The 23,287-nt window shown below is 37.0% G+C and overlaps 1 protein-coding gene and 1 pseudogene across 7 annotated transcripts in view; both read right to left on the bottom strand.

Annotated features, from left to right (window-relative positions):
- The window catches only part of KIAA0319L (KIAA0319 like), a 118,964-nt gene that overhangs the window by 42,804 nt on the left and 52,873 nt on the right, over positions 1 to 23,287 (bottom strand). The window lies entirely within an intron of this gene.
- Positions 3,899 to 4,609, bottom strand: LOC308656686 (protein JTB-like; annotated as a pseudogene). Its single transcript has 2 exons — positions 4,443 to 4,609; positions 3,899 to 4,321 (listed from the first exon to the last, which is right to left on the bottom strand). The product of its transcript is annotated as a protein JTB-like (transcript).

The following is a 23,287-nucleotide window of genomic DNA, read 5'->3' as shown; positions in this document are numbered from 1 at the left end:
AGCCCACCCTTTCATCAGAAGACACTTAGCTAATTACATTTACAAACTCACTATTCCCAAAATAGGTAACATGCTGAAATTTCAGAGGGAGTGGAGGGGAGGTGAAGGGAACACTAATTGACCCATTTTGATAACTTCTCTTTCTGTTTATTTAGTTCTCAAATTTCTCTCAGCAGAGCTTTGTAGTTAATTTTCAGTATATAGTTCTTGCATATATTTTGTTAGAGTTATTCCTATGTATTTTAGGTTTTTTGGATGCTTTAATACATTTTTAAACTCCAACTCCCAACTGCCCATTGTTAGTAAACACAATTCATTTTTGTATACTGACCTTATATCCTACAATCTTGCTAAATTTTATGTAGATTTCCTGACATTTTCTAGGTACAAAATCATATTATCTAAATAAAGGAAGTTTTGCTTCTTCCTGTCAAATCTGTATTTCCTTCATTTCTATTTATTGCATGATCACATTGGCTAGTGTTAGATAAGGAAAATAAAAAAACCCAAAATAGTGCTGCCTGGGAAAAGGGAGTGAAAAAGAAAGCCATACATTGATATCTTTCATCTCTCCCAAAATAAATCCTTTTCAGATGCTGGCCACAAGTGGGGAGAAAGTATTTCATCAAACCTAGAATGACAGTAACTGTGAAACACTAATCTCTTCCAAGATAAATCCTCTCCAGATGCTGGCCACCCATCCCCAACCCCAAAATCCAAATTTCTGAGTGCCCAAACTGACATGCTCACAAAAACACCTCTCAGTATAATCTATATAAACCCAAACTCCTCCTTTGGCCAATGGCTCATTTTCCACCAAGAGAGTGGGTCTATTGGAGGTGTAATACCGTTCCTGAATAAAAGGCTGAGATGATCCATGAAGTTTGCATCCAGCCAGTCTTTTGGTGCTAACAGCTAGGACTTCTAATATGATGTTGAAGAAAAGTGGTTAGAGCTATTTCCTTATTTAAGTAACTATCATATCATTTTCCTTTAAAACTCTGACCATTGTTTAATTTTTTAAAACATGTTTTTGAGGGAGATGTAGAAGGGCTTGGGTAGCCAGGTCAAGATAGTGAGTGAGGAGCAGGAAAGGAGCTTCTGATGAGGTCAATTCCTGCTTGAAAGGGCTTATGGACACAAGTGGGGGACCTAATCAGACAGACACTTCCATACTAGTGCTCCTAAGGGGGATCCAACAGAAAAACTAACCAATCAATAAGAGGGAGGAGCACAAGGACAGGGGAGGAGATGAGGAAAGGAGGAAATTCCAGAGACCATAAAAAGAACAAGACTCCCCCCACTAGATTTTCAGCTCTGGGGCCCCTTCTCTTAAGAGAAGTCTGCCTCTGTTTTTCTGTTGCCTTTGTGATAAACCTATTTCTTACTTGTTACCTCTGTGTCCTGTTCTTCAATTCTTGAACAGAGACAATGAACCCTGCATCCCTAGATGGTAAGGTGTTTTTTTTTTTTGTTTGTTTGTTTGTTTTTATGTATGTGTGTGGTGCTGGGGATTGAACCCAGGGCCTTGTGCATATGAGGCAAGCACTCTACTAACGAGCTATGTCCCTAGCCCAAATGGTAACATTTTTTAACAGCTACCTTGAACTCTCTGAATAGATCTAATGGTGAGGCCCAGTCAGAATTCTTTTCTACTAATTTTTCCCCCTGAATATAGATCACACTTTTCTGATTCTTTCCTTACAAGTCTCATACTATCTGGTTGAAAACTGGATATTTTCAATCATATATTGTAGCAATTCTAGATTTTGTTTTTTGATGGGCTATTGATTATTTTTAGTAAATTGCCTGTACTTAAATGTCAGAATCTGAATTTCCCATAGTATGTTGCATTTGATGTCACTACTCAGTTTTTTGTTATGTTTTGTTTAATTTTAGCCTGGCTGCCTAGGGAAGCATCCCTGCGTCTGCATAGTTCACTACTAATCAGCTAACAATTTGAGCAGAGGTTGCTTATATATCTTAAGCCCATAAAGTATGTCTCTGTTAATCCACTGTTGCTTGAGGAATGCATTCAAAATTGCAGCCAATTCTCAAGTATGCCCTAAGTTTTCCTTTTTATTAGACATTCTTGGATCTCTCTTCACATGCAGGTAGTTTCTTTTCTTTTTTAAATATTTTTAGTTGTAGATGGACACAATACCTTTATTTTGTTTGTTGTTGTTGTTGTTGTTGGGTTTTTTGAGTTTTTATTTTTTTATTTTTTTGTGTGTGGTGCTGGGGATTGAACCCAGTGCCTCATGCATGCTAGGCAAGTGCTCTACCACTGAGCTTCAGCTCCAGCCCGCAGGTAGTTTCTTAATAATCCAGAAAGAGGGCTGGGGATGTGGCTCAAGCGGTAGCGCGCTCGCCTGGCATGCGCGCGGCCCGGGTTCGATCCTCAGCACCACATACCAACAAAGATGTTGTGTCTGCCGAGAACTAAAAAATACATATTAAAAAAAAAACTCTCTCTCTCTCTCTCTCCTCTCTCCACTCTCACTCTCTCTTTAAAAAAAAAATAATAATAATAATAATAATCCAGAAAGAAATATGTGGAATGTTTATCTCTGGCTCTTTTTTTCAGGAATTTCTCTAATGTTTCTGGCAGGTCCACCACTCCACCACCCCAAAAGGCACTACAACTTCTAGCCAGCAAAGCCATGGATTCTACCCATTTGATTCTAACCAAGTTTGCCACTTTCAGTTGGCAAAGCTGTGATTTTCCACCATCTACTCCAAACCAAGTCAGCTCCCTCTGGCAAGAAAGTTGTTACTTTCACTGTTGGGCAAAACTGGTAAAACCACCATTCTTGTTACCAGAGCTGAGACAATGGAGATAGGGACAGGTGGGAGAAACCCTAGGAAAATAATCATTGACTCCCACTGTATTCACTCAAAGCATTACCAGCTTTTTAATAATAAATACTTTTTAATTTGTTTCTGCTGCTTACATAAGGGGGCAGATAGATGAGAATGGTGGGAACACGAAGTTAAGAGAATAATTCTATAAAATGAGCCCGCTGTGGGCTGGGGTTGTGGCTCAGTGGTAGAGTGCTTGCCTAGCAAGTGTGAGGCACTGGGTTTGATCCTCAGCACTAGATAGATATAGATAGACAGACAGACAGACAGTCAGACAGACAGATGGGTTCCTAACAGTTAGCCCTTGTGCTCCTGCTCCTTCCTGCCCTCAGGCAAGTACACAGAGAAGAAAGAGAAGGCAATGATTCAAAAGGGGATTCTGGGTGTCCCACTCAGAAGACACCCAGCTCTGGGCCCCCTTCTCTTTAGAGAATTCTGTTGTTACCCCTTTTCTTAAATAAAACTTGCTTTCCATGCTTGCCTCAGCATTTCTCAAGTGTTTAAACTTCAACACCAGGGAAACAAGGACCAGTTCCTGAACTTCAAGATCTGATCTGCAAGACTGGTATCACTTCTTCCCTCTCTCCCCCAGGGTACTGGGAACAGAACCCAAAGGCACTCTACCAGTGAGCTCCAACCCCAGTCCTTCTTTTCTGAATCAGAGTCTCACTAAGTTACTGAAGCTGGCCTTGAATTTGCAATCCTCCTGCCTCAGTCATTGGGATTACAGGGATTACAGGCATTCACCATGGCACCCAGGGCTTCATTTTCTTTCTTTTTTTTTTTTTTAAAGAGAGAGAGAATTTTTTAATATTTATTTTTAATTTTTGGTGGACACAACATCTTTATTTTATTTTGTGTGTGGTGCTGAGGATTGAACCCAGGACCCGACGCATGCCAGGGGAGTGTGTTACTGCTTGAGCCACATCCCCAGCCTGCTTCATTTTATTTCTAGTGCCCTGAAATATTTGGTTTTGCCTCAGTTTTATATTTGTTTTTTTAAACAATAAAATTACCAACCCCCTTTTTTTTTTAACTTACTCTTTTTTATTGTGCTTATTAATGACATGGAGAGGAAGATGGGAAGAAGGGGTTACCACCACAAGATTCCTAAGAACCAAAGGCGCAAATCAGTCCATTTCTCTTTCTCTTGAGATATGGTCTGTAAGACCCAGGATAGAAGGGTGGAATGTAGTTATATGGACTCAATTTGCTTCCGGACCTTTTCCAGAGCCTTTCTGTCCAGTTGTCGCTGAAGGATGATGACAAGGCATGCGGAGACCAAAGTCACACCCACCACAGCCCCTTCAAATTTCCACAATAAGTGTTGTTCCATCAGAACTGAGCGGCAGCTTTTGAACTCATTTCTATTAGAGGAGCTGCATGTAGTTTTCTCAACATAACCTGTGGAACCACACTCAGGGATGGTTTTAGCCTGAAAACTGGGACATGGAGTACACTCTTTTTTTTTTTTTTTTCAAAGAGAGAGTGAGAGAGGAGAGAGGAGAGAGAGAGGGAGGGAGGGAGGGAGAGAGAGAGAGAGAGAGAATTTTTAATATTTTTTAGTTCTCGGAGGACACAACTTCTGCGACCACGAACTCTTCTCCCAGTCAGGTGCTCACTGACTGCTTCTCCTCCCGCACGAAAGCCTCTGCTCGGCAGAGCTCTACGGTGAAAGCGAAAACGCAGAAGAGCCAGCACAGGTGGAGGCCCTGGGGGAGGCCGGCCTCCCGGTGCCCGCAGGCATGGGTGGTCAGGGTCGCAGTGTTGGGAAACAAGGACCTGCTAGTTGGGCCGCGAGCCTGTCTGAACGCAGAGGCGCTCGCCCCGCAGCGCTCCGGGCGATTCCGGCTCAGGAAGGTGAAACGGCCCCGTTGCCCATCAGGGCCAAAGCTCTGCCCGGATGAGAAAGGGAGGGAGGGAAAAGCGCGTACGAATCCGTTGTCAAGGGCACGCGGCGCAGGAGGAAGGCCGCTGTGGCGCCTGGGCCCAGCGCCGCTCACCTCTGCCCCGCCCCGCGCTGCCACCAACCCCTTCTTGCTGAAGTCCTCTTGTTTTCAATTTCCCGTTTATAAAATTATCCCATATTTCTTTTTTTAAAATCCCTTATCTGTTCACTCACTAAAACCAATTTCCTTTAATTCTCTGAATATATGTATACAGTAGCTACTTTTAAAAAAAAAATTAGTTGTTGATGTATCTTTATTTTGTTCATATTTATATGTGGTACTGAGAATCGAACCCAGTGCCTCACATATGTGAAGTTAAGCTCTCTACTACTGAGCCACAACCCCAGCCCTACAGTAGCTACTTGACTACATATTCCAACATCTGAGTCAACTTGGAGGCATTTTTCTATTGACTGCCTTTTGTGCCTGAGTATGTTTGCTCTCTCCTGATTATTTGCATGTCTAATAATTTTTGGCTGAATACAAGACATTCTGTCTGAAATATGCAGTAGTTCTAGATTCTATTGTATTTTCTTTGGAATTGTTGGGGTTTTTCCCCTAGTAGGCAAGTAACTTATATAAACTATAAGCTTTGTCCCTCCTGCAGTGTTCAACAACTGCTATTTCTGTGTAATTCTTACAGCTGCTTTTTTTTAAGGGGGGGTGGAGAGAGAGAATTTTAATATTTATTTTTTAGTTTTCGGCGGACACAACATCTTTGTATGTGGTGCTGAGGATCGAACCCGGGCCGCAAGCGTGCCACGCCAGCGCGCTACCGCTTGAGCCACATCCCCAGCCCTACAGCTGCTTTTTCAACCTGGTTCCTACACGTCAGCCTGTGTTACTGATAACTAACTAGCCAACAATTTGGCCAGAGATTATTTGGGGCCTGTCCTAGCTGAACTTTCTTCCCTAATTTTTCAGCCTAAGATTCTGTCTTCTGACAGATACCTCAAGCTCATAAAGCTTTTGATTTCTGCCAGCTAATTTCCCATAGTTAGTTCAAACTAACTAAAAACAACTAAGACTAACTTTTAAAAGTCCCACGGTTAGTTCACTCAGTTCAAAAAGCAGTAAATTCACAGAGCTCACCTGGTGTTCTGTCTTTCAAAGAAGGTTCTATCCTTCAAAGACAGAACTCTACCTTTCTGACCTCTGCCTGCTTTTTCACCAGGCCTTTTGAGTCTCCCCATTCAGGTATAGTTTAGAGGTTCAGCCAGGGATTTTAGTTTATAGTCAGTTATGGGTTCACCCTCCTCTGTGGCTTTTATTTATAAGGTCCTTCTGCTAAATTTCCAGGTACTTTTTATATTGGGAACTCTGTTCTTGACCACCTTAAGGAAGCAAAGCTGGGGTTTTCCTGTGCCACTTTTCTCTGCTGTGGAGGTCGTTGAATGCCCTCAGGCCAAAAAAAAAAATATTTAAAGCTGCAAATTCATAATTCTAATCACTTCCAGTTGCCATTTTTCAAAATTATACTTTCTTTCCTCTTGCTTCTGTCTGCTTTTGGATGCTTTCCAGTCCTTGAGATACTTTCTTTTTTAAACAGATTGTATCATTATTTTCTGTGGGAAGGTTCAGGAGACCACTTCACTCTGCCATCATCACTGGAAACACCCTCTGTAGGATGGATTTTAAAATATTAAAGATCTAATATTTGTAAAACTAAAATAGATCTGGAATTTGGGGAAAAGAGTCTAAGATAGCACTCCTGGTTCTAGCCTGAGTGAGGGACTAATTATAGCAGTGCCAGATACAAGACAGACTACAGAAAAGCAACTTTAAAAAAATAAGAGGCAAGTTATATTTTTCATATATTAAATATAAAGTACTTCTGGGAAAGCCTACAGAATGGAAGAAAAATCCTTGCAACCTGTACCTCAGATATCTCCAGGATATATAAAGAACTCAAAACACTTAACACACACAAAAAAAATAAAAAATAAAAAATAGGGCTGGGGATGTGGCTCAAGCGGTAGCGCGCTCGCCTGGCATGCGTGCGGCCCGGGTTCGATCCTCAGCACCACATACCAACAAAGATGTTGTGTCCGCCGAGAACTAAAAAATAATAAATATTTAAAAAATTCTCTCTCTCTCTCTCTCTCTCTCTCTCTCTCTCACTCTCTCTTTAAAAAAAATAATAAAAAATAAATAACTCAATCGATACATGGGCAAAGGAACTGATCAGGCACTTTACAGAAGAAATATGATCGGTCAACAAATATATGAAAAAAATGTTCAACATCTCTAGCAATTAGAGAAATACCAATTAAAACTACACTGAGATTTCATCTAACTTCAGTCAGAGTGGCAGTTATCAAGAATACAAGTAACTATGAAAGTTGGTGATGATGTGGGCGAGAAAGGTACACTCATACTTTGCTGGTGGGACTGCAAATTGGTACAACCACTCTGGAAAGCAGTATGGAGATTCCTCAGAAAACTTGGAATGGAAGCATCATTTGACCCAATTATCCCACTCCTTGGTCTATACCCAAAGGACTTAAAGTCAGCATACTATATTGACACGCCACATCAATATGTATAAGCTCAATTCACCATAGCCAAGCTATGGAACCAACCTAGAATGGAATATAAAATATTAATATTTTAAATATAAAATATGGGCTGGGGATGTGGCTCAAGCGGTAGCGCGCTCGCCTGGCATGCGTGCGGCCCGGGTTCGATCCTCAGCACCACATGCAAACAAAGATGTTGTGTCCGCCAAGAACTAAAAAATAAATATTAAAAAAAAATTCTCTCTCTCTCTCTCTCTCTCTCTCTTTAAAAAAAAAAATATATATATATATATAAAATATGATATATATACACAATGGACTATTACTCAGCTATAAATAAGAATGTAATTGTGGCATTTGCTGGTAAATGGATGGAAATGAAGACGGTCAAGGTGAGAGAATAAACCAATCCCAAAAATCCAAAGCCCTAATGTTCTCTCTGATATGTAGATGATAACAAACAATGGAGGGGAAGATAGAAGTTCACTGTATTAGAGAAAGGGGAAATGAAGAGGAAGGGAGGGTAATGGAAATAGGAAAGACAGTAAAATGAATCAGACATAACTTTTCTATGTTCATATATGAATACACAACCAGTGTAATTCCACATCACATACAACCACCAGAATGGGAAATTATATCCCATGTATGTATAATATGTCAAAATACATTCTACTGCCATGTACAACTAAGAACAACAACAATGACAAAGAAACAAGAATAAAGGGGAAATTTATTTTTATTTTTTTTTTTAAAGAGAGAGTGGGGGGAGAGAGAGAGAGAGAGAGAGAATTTTAATATTTATTTTTTAGTTCTCGGCCTACACAATATCTTTGTTTGTACGTGGTGCTGAGGATCAAACCTGGGCCCGGGCGCACGCATGCCAGGCGAGCGCGCTACCGCTTGAGCCACATCCCCAGCCCAAATTTTTTTTTTAAATAAAGTACCTTTGTGAAATCCCAATAGAGACTCAGACTTGTTTCAAGTTTTCAAGGATAGTAGCTGAACCCAAAGGGAAAGAATGAACTACAAAAAAAAAAAAAAAAAAAAAAAAAAAAGCATGCAAGTGAAGGCAACAGAAGTTGAAAAATATTTGGGAATACCAAGGTTGAATATGTGAACAGTGGAAATGACCCATAAAGTTGACTAAGAAGTTAAGATCAGATAGAAAAGAATCCATAAAGTGTGCTATAACAAGAAATAAGGAAAAGCTGCAACCAGTATGAAATAACACAGAGAGGTACAATCAAATAAGGACTGAAAAGAATATAGTACAACTAGAAATTGTGTAGTTACCAGTGACACCAGCAAGAGTAGTTTCAGTAGAAACCAAATTTCACAGGGCTGAGGATTAAATAAAAGTGACCAAAGAAAGAAAGTAAGTAAAGACTAAGCTTGATATTTATTGGTAAAAAGTACAAATGTACATTGGAAGAGTAAATATAGATGCAAGTAGACAAAATTAAGGACATATTTGGAAATATTGATTTTGAATGACAAGCATCATGTTCTTGGACTGAAAATACAATGATAAAGGTCTTGTGCAAACATTTAAGAGAGCATCTGGGCCCAATCTAGAGAAGTAAATATCAAAGAGTGAAAAGTAAGTTTCACAGATGGATGACAAAATGTTTTTATTAAAAAGGTGGGGGGGAGCTGGGGTTATGGTTCAGCGGTAGAGGGCTCACCTAGAACTTGCGAGGCCCTGTGTTCTACCCTCAGCACCACATAAAAATAAATAAATAAAACAAAGGTATTGTGTCCAACTACAACTAAAAAATAAATATTAAAATATTTTTTAATATTAATAAATATTTTTAAAAAAGGGGCTGGGGTTGTGGCTCAGTGGTAGAGCGCTTGCCTAGCATGTGTGAGGCATTGGGTTCGATTCTCACCACCACATATAAACAAATAAATGAATAAAGGTCCATCAATAACTAATAAAATTTTTTTTAAAAAAGTGGGGGAGGTACAAAAAACCTAGTGGACTTCTGCTTCCAATAAAGATAGAGTAAATAATATAGAGCAGATTTATCATCCTCCTGAAACAATTTTTAAAAACCAATTTTAAAAATTTAAATAATTTTTTAAAAGCCAAATTTAAAAAAAATAATTTTTAATTTTCATATATTTTTAAAAAACAAAACATATGAAACAATGGCAACACACCAGACATCAGGTAATGAAAAACAGCAATTCCTAAGAAATGAAAAGCAACTAAGACGAGGCCTTACTTGCCCCAGATGACTATCTGGAGAAAATTTCTAGACTGCAGCATAGGAAGGAGCAATCCAGCAGAGACTGGTGGTCTGTCTGCATTGCAGAGACGTAGCTGGGAGTCCACTAGAGGACAGAGCTTCAAAAAACTCTCAAGATCTATAGAAGAACCCTTCAAGCATGCAAATAAGTATTAAACATCTCATGTATGTGAGGAAACTACCCAAAGCCAGGGAAAGAACCACTCAAAAGGATAATAAGAAAAGTACTCAGATTCACACAGACTTAGAAATAGGACCTATTCCAAAAAGCCAGAATAGAAAACTTCATAGTTCACTGGGCATCAGAGTATTAACAAAGGTCTTGCCTCAATAGTGTAGAAATACTCACCCTAGACTAACTACAGCTCTGAACTCACATGACAACACTTAAAAAAGCCTCAAAGGATCCAACTGTTTTCAAATAGTTTAGCCACATCCCAGAATAATGCTGAAGAATACCTACAGTAGTACAAAAATATTCAGAAAAAAATTTAAAAGATCTGACAATCAACCAAAAATAAACTGAAGCAAAGAAGCAAGAAAATAAATCTTGTTATAAAGAAAAATATAACAGAGATGACAGACCTGGTAGTTAGGATATTAAACTAATTAATATGATTATATTCCATATATTCAAAAATCTATAAGAAAGACTGAGCATATAGCAGTCCCTCCTAAATCACAGTTTTTCTTTCTGTGATTTCAGTTACACAAAGTCAACAAACTCTAAAAACATTAAGTGGAAAGTTCCAAAAATAAAAAATATATAAATTTTAAATTGCGCACCATTCTGAGTAACACAATCAAATCCAATGCCACATAGCTCTGTCCTTCCCGGACATGAATCATCCCATTGCCCTGTGTATCCACACTGTATTGTTTGTTACCCATCCATTAGTCAGTAGTCATCTTGGTTATCAGATCAACTGTCATAATATTGCAGTACCTGTATTCTAGTAATACTTACTCAACTTCAAACATTAACTTTCCTATTTTATTATTATTGCTATAAGTGTCAGCCATAGTTTGGATATGAAATGTGCCCCAAAGGTCCATGTATTGAGCCCTTAATTCCCAACCCATGGTGCTATTGGGAAGTGGTAGAACCTCCAAGAGGTAGGGCTTACCCAGGTACAGTGTCACTTACATGTGATCCCACCTACTTGGGAGATTGAGGAAGGAGGATCACAAATTCAAGGCCAACCTGGGCAACTTAGCAAGACCCTGCCTCAAAATAAAAAATAAAAAGGGCTAGAGGTATGGATCAGGGATAAAGCACTTGGGTTCAAATCCCAGTATTAAAAAAAAATTCAAATTGAATTAAAAGGAGGTAGGATTTATTAGAGATTACTGGGGGCTTGCCCTTAAAGGGAACATTGGGGCCCTGGCCCATCCTCTTCCTCTCCTTACTTCCCTACTGCTATGAGGTAAAGAGGCCTCCTCTGCCATGCATTTCCACCATGATGTACTGACACTGGCCCAAGAACAATGAGACAACTGACCATGGACTGAAACCTAGAAAACTGAGTTAAAAAAAAAAAAAAAATCTTACCTCCTTAATAAGTGATTATCTCAGGGTTTTGCTGCAGTGACAGAAAGCTGACCACCACAGTCTCTTACTGTACCTAATCTATAAATTAAACTTTATTGTATATACATATGCACAGGAAGAAATATACTCTACATAGATAGGGTTCAGTAGTATTACAATTTTATGCAACTACTGAATATATACCTCACAGACAAGGGGGAACTACTACTTAAGTAGGGACATGGAAGGCATAAAAAAGACCAAAATGAACTTCTGGAGATCAACACTTCAATGTCTGAAATAATAAAAATACTTTGGGGATTTAATGGCAGATTTAGACAATGTATAAGAAAAGATTAGTAAATTTGAAGAATTTTTAAAAATTTTTTGGTACTGGGCATTAAAACCAGGGATGCTTTACCACTGAGTTACCTCCCCAGTCCTTTTTATTTTTTTATTTTGGGACAGAATCTTGCTAAGCTTTGAAAGGTCTTGCTAAATTACTGAGGCTGGCCTTGAACTTCTCCTGCCTCAGCTTTCTAAGTTGCTGGGGTTACAGTCATGCACCACTGCACCCAGTAAATTTGTAGAATTTTATTTTTAAAAAGTATTTATTTCTTTTTAGTTGTAGAATTTTAATAGCAATCATTCAACATGAAACAAAGAGAAATAACTGAAAAGATATGACCAAAACATCAGTAAAATGTGAAACAAATTCAGGTTGTTAAATATGCTTATTATCGGCTTTCTCAAAAGGCAGAGGGCAGGAAAATATTTGAAGAAAAATGGTCAGTAACTTCCCAATTTAATAAAAACTATAAACCCAAAGTCTTTTTTTTTAAGAGAGAGAGAGAGAGAGAGAGAGAGAGAGAGAGAGAATTTTTTAAATATTTATTATTTTTTAGTTCTCGGTGGACACAACATCTTTGTTGGTATGTGGTGCTGAGGGTCGAACCCGGGCCGCACGCATGCCAGGCGAGCGCACTACCGCTTGAGCCACATCCCCAGCCCTAAACCCAAAGTCTTATCCAGATTAGAGACGCTCAACAAACACCAAACATATAAATCATAAAGAAAACTTTACCAAGGAATGATATAATGAAATTGCTTAAAATAGTAATAAAGAGAAAATCATCTAACAACAGGAGAAAAAAGGTACATTATGGACAGAGGAATAAAGATAAAATTATAGCAGATTTCTCAAGGAAAATAATGCAAGCTACAAGACACTGATACAATGTTGTAAAAGTGCTGAAGGCAAAAAAGAAACCTGCCACTGGGGTTTATTTAAACAGTGAAAATATTTTTTTTATAAATGAAGGTGAAATAGCAACTTTTAAGGTAGTTCTCAATAAACTGAAGATGTAGACTATACTCTATAGCAATCACTAAAACTACACCATGAAGAACTGTTACTGTATTAAATTTTTATCACTGCTATCACAAATTACCATTACCACAAACTTATTAGTTTTAAGCAATACAGTTTTGCAGGCTATGAATCCAATATAGATCTCTTGAATAAAATCAAGGGGATGAAAGGGCTGTGTTCCACTCTTGGAACACAGGAAGAATTCATTACAGAAGAGTCCATTTCTTGTCTTTCCAGCTTTTAGAGGCCTTGGCTCATGTTCCCTGTCTCCCATCTGCAAAGGAAGCTGTTACACCTCTGTGTGTCTTTCTTCCATAGCAACAACTTACTCTCTCTTTTTTTTTTTTTTATAATCATAGTTTTTTTTTTTAAAGAGAGAGAAAGAGAGAATTTTTAATATTTATTTTTTTTTAGTTTTACGGCAGACACAACATCTTTGTTTGTATGTGGTGCTGAGGATCGAACCCGGGCTGCACGCACGCATGTCAGGCGAGCGCGCTACTGTTTGAGCCACATCCCCAGCTCCCTTACTCTTTTATTTTAAAGGACTCTTGTTTACATTAAGCCTATGCAGATAATGCAAGATAATCTTCCCATGTTAAGGATAGATAATAAACTTAATTCTATCTGCAACCTTAATTCTTCTTTCCCAAGTAACTTAACATCTTGATTCTAGGAACCTGTGAATATGTTAACATCCTAGAGGGTTATTAGTCTGCCTACTATAACTAAAAAGTCAACAACAGGTAAACTGAAATTTAAAGCTAACCAACTCAAAAGAAGGCGTGACATAGAAAAAATAGACAAAGAACACATGGGGGGAAAAATAGGAAATAAAACACAAGTAGGAAAAAATACTAGTTGGTAAGTTTGAATTTAATCACATTAAATGTAAATGGTCTAACTTCAATTAATCAGCAGAGATTGCCAGCTTAGATAAAAATCAACTCAGCTATACATAGCCTATAAGACAATAATTTTAAATATAAAGGCAAAAATAAGTTAAAAATAAAAGGATAGGGCAGGGGTTGTGGTTCAGCAGCAGAGCACTCGCCTAGCATGCGTGAGGCACTGGGTTCGATCCTCAGCACCACATAAAAATAAAATAAAGGTATTGTGTCCCCCTATAACTACAGAATAAATATTAAAAATTAAATAAATGGATAAAAATATATGCTAATACCAATCAAAAAGAAAGCTCGAGTGGCTATATTCATATCAGACAAAACACATTTCAAGGCAAAACTTATAACCAAAGATATAGAGGATTACTTAATAATGATAAAAGGTCAATTCATCAAGAGAACATAACAATCTTAAACATGTACACATCTTCAGGGGCTGGGATTGTGGCTCAGCGGTAGAGCACTCGCCTAGCATGTGTGAGGCCCTGGGTTCGATCCTCAGTACCACATAAAAATAAATAAATAAAATTAAACATGTACACATTCTAATGATAAACTTCAAAATATATGAAGCCAAACATGATTGAATAATGAGAAAAAAGGACATATCCAAAATTATAGTGTGATATTTCATTGACTCTCATTATAAATAACTGATGAAAGCAAGAGACAGAAATAAGTAAAACTAACAACACTAACCAATTTGACCTAACTGATATTTATAGATCACTACTCAACAACATAGAATCCATACTCTTGTCAAGTGTGCATGGAATATTTACTAGAATAAGCCATATTCTGGGCCATAAAATAAATATCAATAAATTTAAAATAATTCCAAGTTGTCTGGTTATGGTGGAATTAAATTACCAATAAATGATAAAATAATATCTAGAAAACACCCCCAAATATTTATATAACACTAAATTTTTTTGACCAGAGAGTCAAAAGAGTAGCCAAAAGGGAAGTTACAAAGTATTTTGAACTGAATGAAACTATAAACACAAAATATCAAAACTAATTGAATGCAGCTAATGTGGTACTTACAGGGAAATTTATAGCACTAAATAACTACATTGGAAAAGGAAGAAGTCTCAAATCAGTGACCTCAAATTACATTTTAAGAAACTAAGGGGGGAAAAAGAGCAAATTAAACCAAAGTGATGCAATAATAAAGATTAGAGCAGAATTAGTAAAATAGAAAAAAAAGAGAAAAAATAATTAGATCAAATATGGTTCTTTGAAAAAAAAAAATTCACCAGTCTGATCAGGAGAAGAGAGAAAACAAGAACCAGAACAAGAGAAGATAGAGAATAAGCAAACAGGAGAATACAAATTACCAATATCAGCAATGAGACAGATGATACAATTGAATTTATAATTTAAAACTTTCCTACAAAAAATGCCAAGCTCAAATTGCATTACTAGGAAATTATAGTAAATGTTTAAAGACTAAATAATACTAATTCTATACAAACTCTTCTAGAAAACTAAAGAAGAAAAACTTTTCAGTGCATTCTATAAAACCAGCATTACTCTTGATACTAAAAACAAAGACATTTCAAGAAAAGAAAACTACAGGCCAACAACCCTTATGACTGCAGATGCAAAAATTCCTAACAAAATTTTAATAAAGTACAACAAAAAGCATTAATTCCAGGAATGCAGGTTGGTTTAACAATGAAAGTCAACCACACTGTTCACCATACTAACAACCTAAAAATGAAAAACCATATGCTCACCTCAATAAATGTTAAAAAAAAAAAAAAAGCATTTGACAAACTCCAACATATATTCCAGATAAAATTTCACATTAAAGGCTAGATATATAGGTCATTGGTAGAACTCTCCCCTAGCATGTTGCAGGCCCTATGTTAAATAACCAGTAGTGCAAGAAACGATATAAAAATTCATATCAAACTAGGAACAGAAAGGAACTGCCACCTGAGAGGAGACATCTTCGAAAACCTACAACAGCTAACATGGACTTAATTGTGTAAGACTGAATGCTTCCCCAACAAGATCAACAATATAACAAGGATGTGTATTTTCACCACTTGTATTCAACACTGTACTTGAGGTTAGCCAGTGTGACAAGGCAAGAAAAATAAAGAAAAGACATCCAGACTGGAAAAGAAGAATTAAAATTCTCATGTTACAAAAGATATGATTAAAAATAGAATTCCATGGAATCTATTTTTTAAAAAAAGAAAAAAATGATCCAGATGAATAGGAAAGTTTAGCAAGATTGTAGGATACAAGATCAATACATAAAAAACACAACTATATTTCTACATATTAGCAACAATCATAAACTGAATTTTTTTTAAATACCAATTATAATAGCATTAAAGTTATGACAAATCTGGATAAATCTGACAAAAGATAGACAAGAGTTTTACAGCAAAAAATACAATACATCATTGAGAGAAATTATAAATTTTTAAATAAATATAGAGAGAAACTGTGCTCATGTATCACCAAAATCAACAATAATTACTAGGCTAACTCAGCTCCTTATATTGATCTGCATCCTGAACACAATCCCAATCAAAATTACAAAAGGCTTTTCCAAAAGAAATTGGAAATATGTTCCTTACATTTGGATGGCTATGCCAAAAAACTAAAATAAGCAAAACAACATCGATAAAGATTAATAAAATTGTGCTGGGCACCATAGTGCATGTCTGTAATACCAGCAACTTGGGAGGCTGAGACATGAGGATCACAAGTTTGAGGCCATCCTCAACAACTTAGACCCTGTCTCAAAATGAAAAATAAAAAGAACTGAGGGACAGGGGTTGTAGTTCAGTGGTAGAGCACTTGCCTAGCACGTGTCAGGCATGGGGTTCAATCCTCAGCACCACATAAAAATAAACAAATAAACATATTGTGTCCATCTACAACTAAAAATATTTTTCAAAAGAGAGAGAGAAAAAAAGGAAAAAGAAAGAGGACCAGGGATGTGGCTCAGTGGTAAAGCATCCCTGGATTCAATTCCTAGTACTGGGGGAAAATAACAACAACAAAGGAAGAAAGCTGTAAGATTTATATTATCTAATTTAAATCCTATTACTAAGCTATAGTTATCTAAATGGTATAATTCTGATATTAATATAGATAAATAGATTACTGGAACAAAAGAAAGTCAAGAAATATACCCATAAACATATTGTTAACTGATTTTCAATAAGGTGAAAAGGCAATAGTACAGAAAGGATGGAATAAATTAAAGTGCTGTAACAACTATATATTCACATGCAAAAAATCTTACATTCATAGCTCCCATCATATATAAAACAATTGTAGACTTAAACATAAAACCTAAAACAATAAAATCCTTAGGAGAACACTTGGGGAAAAAAAATCTTTCACAGACACAACACCAAAAGCACATAAAAGATAAAATCCAGTTTATCAATTTTTTCTTTCCATAAAAAATTCAGTTTTAAATTGAAAATCCAGTTTATCAATTTTTTTCTTTCCATAAAGAAAATGGATATGTTCATTATCTTTTTTATGGTAACAGTTTTATGGAGATATACATGTGTCAAAACTAACCAAACTGAACACTTTGTTTTTTCTTGCAGTACTAGAGACTGAACCCAGAGGTGCTCTATTATTAAGCTACATCCCCACATCCATAATTAAACTTTTTAAAAAGCTTTTTAAAAAATGTATGATATCTACAGAAGAACAAACATTCATTTCAGGTAGAATGAAAAATAGAAGAGAGTAACAAAAGAGCCATCCATGCACCTAAAAATATTATTTTTAATGGTCACACAATATCTATTTTCCTCTCATTAGACAGACTCCTCCTACTTTTATCATTAAATAAACAGCATCCCATCATCGTGTACAAAGCTCTTTCTTTAGAAATTACTGCTTCAAAGTAGATTCCCAGACGTTACAAAAGAAGAGCATAAATATTTTAAAGTTAGGAAGACTGATTTTTATTTTTAAAGGAATGGCTTATTTATCATTTATTTATGTATTTGTTTTTAAGGAAACAGAAAAAGGAAACATGAAACAAAGTTTTTTTACTTCAGAAGTTAAGAAGTAATACTGAAAATGTTTAGGGATGATATAGGGTTGGGTGGAATTTCCTTGAGCAATTTTTTCTTACACTTAATAGGAATCATAAAAACTCCCAATTCTGAACAAACCATACTCATACAATCAAGCCCAAGGTGACTGTTTGTTCTTCAAAGAAGCCTTATTTAGAACGAGGAAGTTTCAATCTGCATTATTTTCTCTTTTCTCCTCTTCCTTCTAATTTCCTCTCTGCCCCTACTCTGAGGCTACCCTCTCCAAATCAAGCAAACCAACCCCAGCAATAATGCCAACATTCATTTAAGATGACAAAACAAAGTCCTCACTATCTAATCCATCTTGAGTAGAAGCTTGCTAGGATGTTCACGTTTATCTGGTTGATCATTATCATCACAGTACAGGTAAAGGTCCCTCCTTGGTGAAATACATGCTATCCTGGTGTCTACTTAATATTAAAAAACAATTCCCAGTTAGGTGCGATGCTTAGTGCACACCTTATAATCCCAGCTACTCAGGAGGTGAAGGAGGAGGATCAGAAGTTTGAGACCAACCTAGGCAACTCAGCAAGGCCCTGTCTTAAATTAAAATCAAAAGGGCTGAGAATGTAGCTCAGTGGTAAAGCCCCCCTGCATTAAATCCCTAGTACCCCCCCCCACATACACACACATCAGCTTTCAACACACTTTGATTTGATAAACCACTGTATTAAAACAAAAAACTACCATGGTCATTAATAAAAATCCTACCAGAGGAGTCAATATCTTCCTCCAGGAGTAAAGCCAATGGAACCTAAAAGACACACAACAACCCAACTCTCAGCAACAAAGTTAAGGCTGAAAATATATGGTAGGGTTATCTTTATAGCAGCTAGTCACAAACTTATGCCTTCTTAGAGTCTACTGAAAGAAATTAGGACAGTTAGGTACTAGCTAGCAATGAGAAGTGAAATGCAGGCAAGGTCACAAGTGTTCTTTAAATTACTTTAGGGTCCTTCTTTAAACTCTTCCAAAGTAGACAAGAAAGCAAAGGGTGGTAGTTAATTTGTAGAAAATAAACAGAAACAAAGAAGCTTATAGGAAGACATATCAAGAGAAACTAACTCTTTACAGGGTCCACTGAGGTTGGTGTAAAGCTAAGAATTATGGCTAAAGGTGTCTCCATATGTCTGGGAAGGAAGATTCCTTTGGTAGTGCAGGCGCATTAAGGTAACTTCTGACCAGCTATTGACCCCAGCACCCACATTAAATGGGACTGACCTGTGGATGAAGCCCCCCTAAATAGGATGGTCACCATGAAATTCCAAAGAGGACCAACTAAGGTCAAAAACTCCACCGCCTGATGTGAAGGAGGAGTTGAACATCTGATTGGCAAAGAGCACAGACAGTGGTCCCCAGTTCTCCTGGGTAAACATTAAACACTAATAAAACTGGAAACAGCAATGTCTCCTTTGTAGTTCTCTGCTTGAAGAGAACTCTCTCCCTTGAGAGTGCTTTTTGCTTAAGCCTCACTTTTCTTTTACTTTATCACTTCTAATGAAGTTCTCTTACATGACTTTTGGTATGTGAGTTTAAATCTTCTTTAATCAGAACATAAGAACCAAAGTTTGGAGTTTCAGCTCCCTGCTTTTCTATAACAGGACCATCCATGGAGTAGCAAAGAGGGAAGGATGGCAGCCTGTGATGTTAAATAAAACTGACCATTTCTGAGAGTTTTTCCCCATGACTCAAATTCTTATAGTTGGCAAGGATGTGTAATGCGCTCACACAAACTCTCACTACCTCCTGCTTCATAAGTGCCAGGACTGAATGTTTGTGTTCCCACAAAAAATGCATATGTTAAAAACCTAACACCTCCCCAACACACACACACACACACACACACACACACACACCCCAAACACACACAAAAAATGGTATTAGGAGGTGGGCCTCTGGGAGGTAATTGTTGTCCTTATAAAACAAGCCCAAGAGAGGTTGTTCGCCTCTTCCACAAGGTGAGGGCACAGCTGCAAGGCACTGTCTATTATTTCTTTCTTTTTTTTTTTTTTTTTAAAGAGAGAGTGAGAGAGGAGAGAGAGAGAGAGAGAGAGAGAGAGAGAGAGAGAATTTTCAATATTTATTTCTAGTTCTCGGCAGACACAACATCTTTGTTGGTATGTGGTGCTGAGGCTCAAACCCGGGCCGCACGCATGCCAGGCGAGCGCGCTACCGCTTGAGCCACATCCCCAGCCCAAGGCACTGTCTATTAAGAACAGGCTTCTGGGCTGGGGCCATAACGCAGTTGGTAGAGTGCTTGCCTTGCATGTACAAGGCCCTGGGTTAAATCCCCAGTACCAAAAAAAAAAAAAAAAAAAAAAAAAAAGCCTGATAAAGAACAGGCTCTTCCCCAGATAACAAATTTGCTAGGGCCTTTGTCTTGAATGTCTCAGCATGCAGTAATGTGAGAAACTTTTGTTATTTTTTAGTTACTTGGTTTACAACAGTCCAAATGGACCAAGACAATAAATAGATCATCTTACAAAGTAACTAATAAACATAATTTCAAACTCATTACACACAGTAAAAAGTAGGTAAGCAGATTAAAGAATTAGAACTCTTAGACTATCACAGAAAAAGCAGTTGGTTATGAGAGAAAAAAAAACAAGAAAAAGGTGTTTTGGTTCAGAAATCAATACTTTTGAAAAAAGAAGACCACAATTGCAGGCATTTCTGTCATGTCCACACACAACAAGGAAACAGGCTGCCCAGTTTTTCTCCTGATATAATAAACCACTCAGGCAGAATTAGAATGCAGGGAAGATACTTAGGGATACTCTAATGGAAGAGTTAAGTCACTGAGGGGTGAGAAACCCCCACAAACTATTCAAGTCAGAGGTCAGGAAGGGGATCTGAGGCTAACAAAAATTTTGGCAACGATTTTTAGCTTATCTGACGGATAACTGAATATAAGAATCTCAAGAAAAACAAGGCCTTGAGGGATTCCAAATTTGTCAGGAAGTAATAACAAGAAGAATAAATGAACTCTTGGCAACAACTTCATAAGCCTAAAGGATCTGGAAGAAATTTAAAAACAAAACCAAAAGTAAGCAAGTAAAAAACACTGAAAAAACAAAGCAAAAAAAAAAAAAAAACCCCACAAAACAAACACATAAAACAGACCTTCTTGGGATGCTGTCCTTGCTTATTTAAGTTCTCTGCAGCTACCCACATCCCATGCCTGTACCTGCTCATAAGAGGAGTAAACATGGGGGTTCTCTGTGCAAAAATGTAACAGAGAGGTGTGAAGTCACTTATTCCACACTAGCCCCTGGCTCACTGGAGGTTCAAATGTTGTGATTGGTACTGGTAAAAGAAATGAGCATGGTAGAAACAACACCTCAGTCTTTCTGCAGCCAAATCTTACGTGTGGGGCTACCTACTTGGCCCTTCATTCCTGAAATCTAAGAAAGCACCCCTTACTTTGTCATAAAACAGAATTAGCAGCAATTAATTGCCAGGGGTTGAACCTCTTGTACTGTACACATGCCAGGACCCAATTAACACACCTCCATGTCCCTTCTACATACCATTCATTCATGGCACTGAAATGATGTAGTATTAAAACCAAGCAGGACAAGTTTCTCCCTCTTTAAGTGGAGAAAAGGGAGAAAATGACACTTCTATGCATTTTGCAAATGCAAAAGGACCACAATACCTGATCTTGGATATGGTGTAAGTATGTATTCAAAAGAATGAAAAAAATGCATCTGACAACCTAATTCCTTTCCATCTCTGCAGATTATTTCAGGCAAGAAAAGAGCAATATGATACAATTTTTCCTCCTTTGGATGCCAAGTTGCTTGACCTACCTCATAAAAACAGTACAAACTAGAAACTATTGCTGCTAGCCAGTCATCCCTAATTAGAAAAGATGTGCAATGCATTTATTTCTCTTCCTTACCCTAGTATATTAAGAAATTTGAACTCTCAAGTTCTCTCCCAGAAGAAATGCCTACCAGTTAACTATTGTGAGGCAATCTTATCACCTTACAGAACTATTCATGGCATTCAGGATAAGAATTAAGCTCCTAAGCATGGTATACAGGGTCTAATATAACTTGTACAGATCTGAAGACATCACTTTCCCTCATTTTTTTAGTAATGCTTGCAATCCTCAACAGGTGCTGTCAAGTCGGGAGTGGTGGCACATGACTGTAATCCCAGCTACTGTAATCACAGAACAAGGATAGAATCTTTAAAACTTCAAAAGAAAAATGTCATGCCACATTTAGAAGCAAGCCAATCAGAATTACTCTTGATTTCCTAGCACAAACACTAAAATCCAGGAGGGCTTGGAACGATGTGCTCCAAGTCCTGAAAGAAAATAACTGTCAACTAAGCCAGCTAAATCCAGAAAAGCAATCCTACAAAATTGATGAATAAAAACCTTCCAAGATAAGCAGAAGCTGAAAGAATTCATGACAACTAAGCCAGCACTACAGAAAAAAACTTATAGAAATACTTCACATGGAAGAAATCAAAAACAAACACCAGAGTTCACAAACAAATCTCATTTGAAAAGTAGCTAAGCAAATGAGAAACAGGAACAAATCAAACACTAGACATAAATCAAAATGGCAGGAATAAACATCTCTCTACAATAATATTGAATATAAATGGTCTCAGCTCTCCCATTAAAAGACTTAAAGGTGAAAATGTGGATTAAAAAACAAGACCAAACCTATATGATGGTGCAAGAGACTCCCCTTACAGGCAAAGACAGCCATAGGCTGAAAGTAAAAGGATGGAAACTGATATGCTATGCAAATGGAACTTGAAAACAAGCAGCAGTAGCTACTCTCATATTCACAAACAGACTTCAAGACAAAATTACGCATAAGAGACAAAGAATATCACTCCAATCTGGTAAAGGAAACAACCCAACAAGAATATAAAATGATGATAAATATTTATGCCCCAAATTTTGGTGCACCTAATCACATAAAACAAACACTAAGCAAATTACAGACTCAAATTCAGTACAGTAATACTGGGTAATTTCGACACACCTCTCTCCAGTAGTAGGTCACCCATAAACTCAGTAAAAACTCATTGGACCTGAAAAACATTATAAATCAAATGGACTTAGTAGTCATCCAATAATATTTTACAGAATATTTCATCCTACACTAGCCAAATACAACTTTTTTTTCCCAGAAGCTTATGAAACCTTCTCCAAAATATACCATATTTTAGACCACAAAGCAACTCTTAGCAAATACTAAAAACACTGAAATAACTCCTTGCATCTTGTCAGATCATAATGGCATAAAAATAGGAAAAAAAAAACCCTACAGAAACTATATAAGTACATGGAAACTGAACAATAAATTTCTGAATGATGAATGAGTGAAAGAAGAAATCAGTGGAGCATATTTAAAATTCTTAGAATCAAGCAAAAATAGTGATACAAAATTACAGAATCTTTGGGACACTGTGAAGACATTTTTAATGGTAAAGTTTATAGTTTGAGTACCTACAGAAAATAGAAAGATCCCAAATAAACAACCTACTGATGTATCTCAGGCCCCTGAAAAAAAAAAAAAAAAAAAAAAAAAAGCAAATCAATTCCAAAAGTAGTAGAAGAAACAATTAAGGTCAGAGTCAAAATCAATGAAATTAAGAATAAAAAAAATAAAATGAAGCATCAATGAAATGAAGAGTTAGTTCTTTGAAAAGACAAATACAATTGATAAGCCCTTAGCCAAAGTAACCAAAAGAAAAAGAAATAAAACCCAATAAAACTGGGGACAGCAATAATAATACTCAAGGTGAAAAAAGAAATTGCCACACACAT

This window comes from Spermophilus citellus (assembly GCF_964194105.1).
Source record: "Spermophilus citellus genome assembly, chromosome: 9".
Taxonomy (NCBI): domain Eukaryota; kingdom Metazoa; phylum Chordata; class Mammalia; order Rodentia; family Sciuridae; genus Spermophilus; species Spermophilus citellus.
The sequence above is the reverse complement of the archived record's forward strand: the minus strand, read 5'-3'. Positions and strand labels throughout refer to the sequence as shown.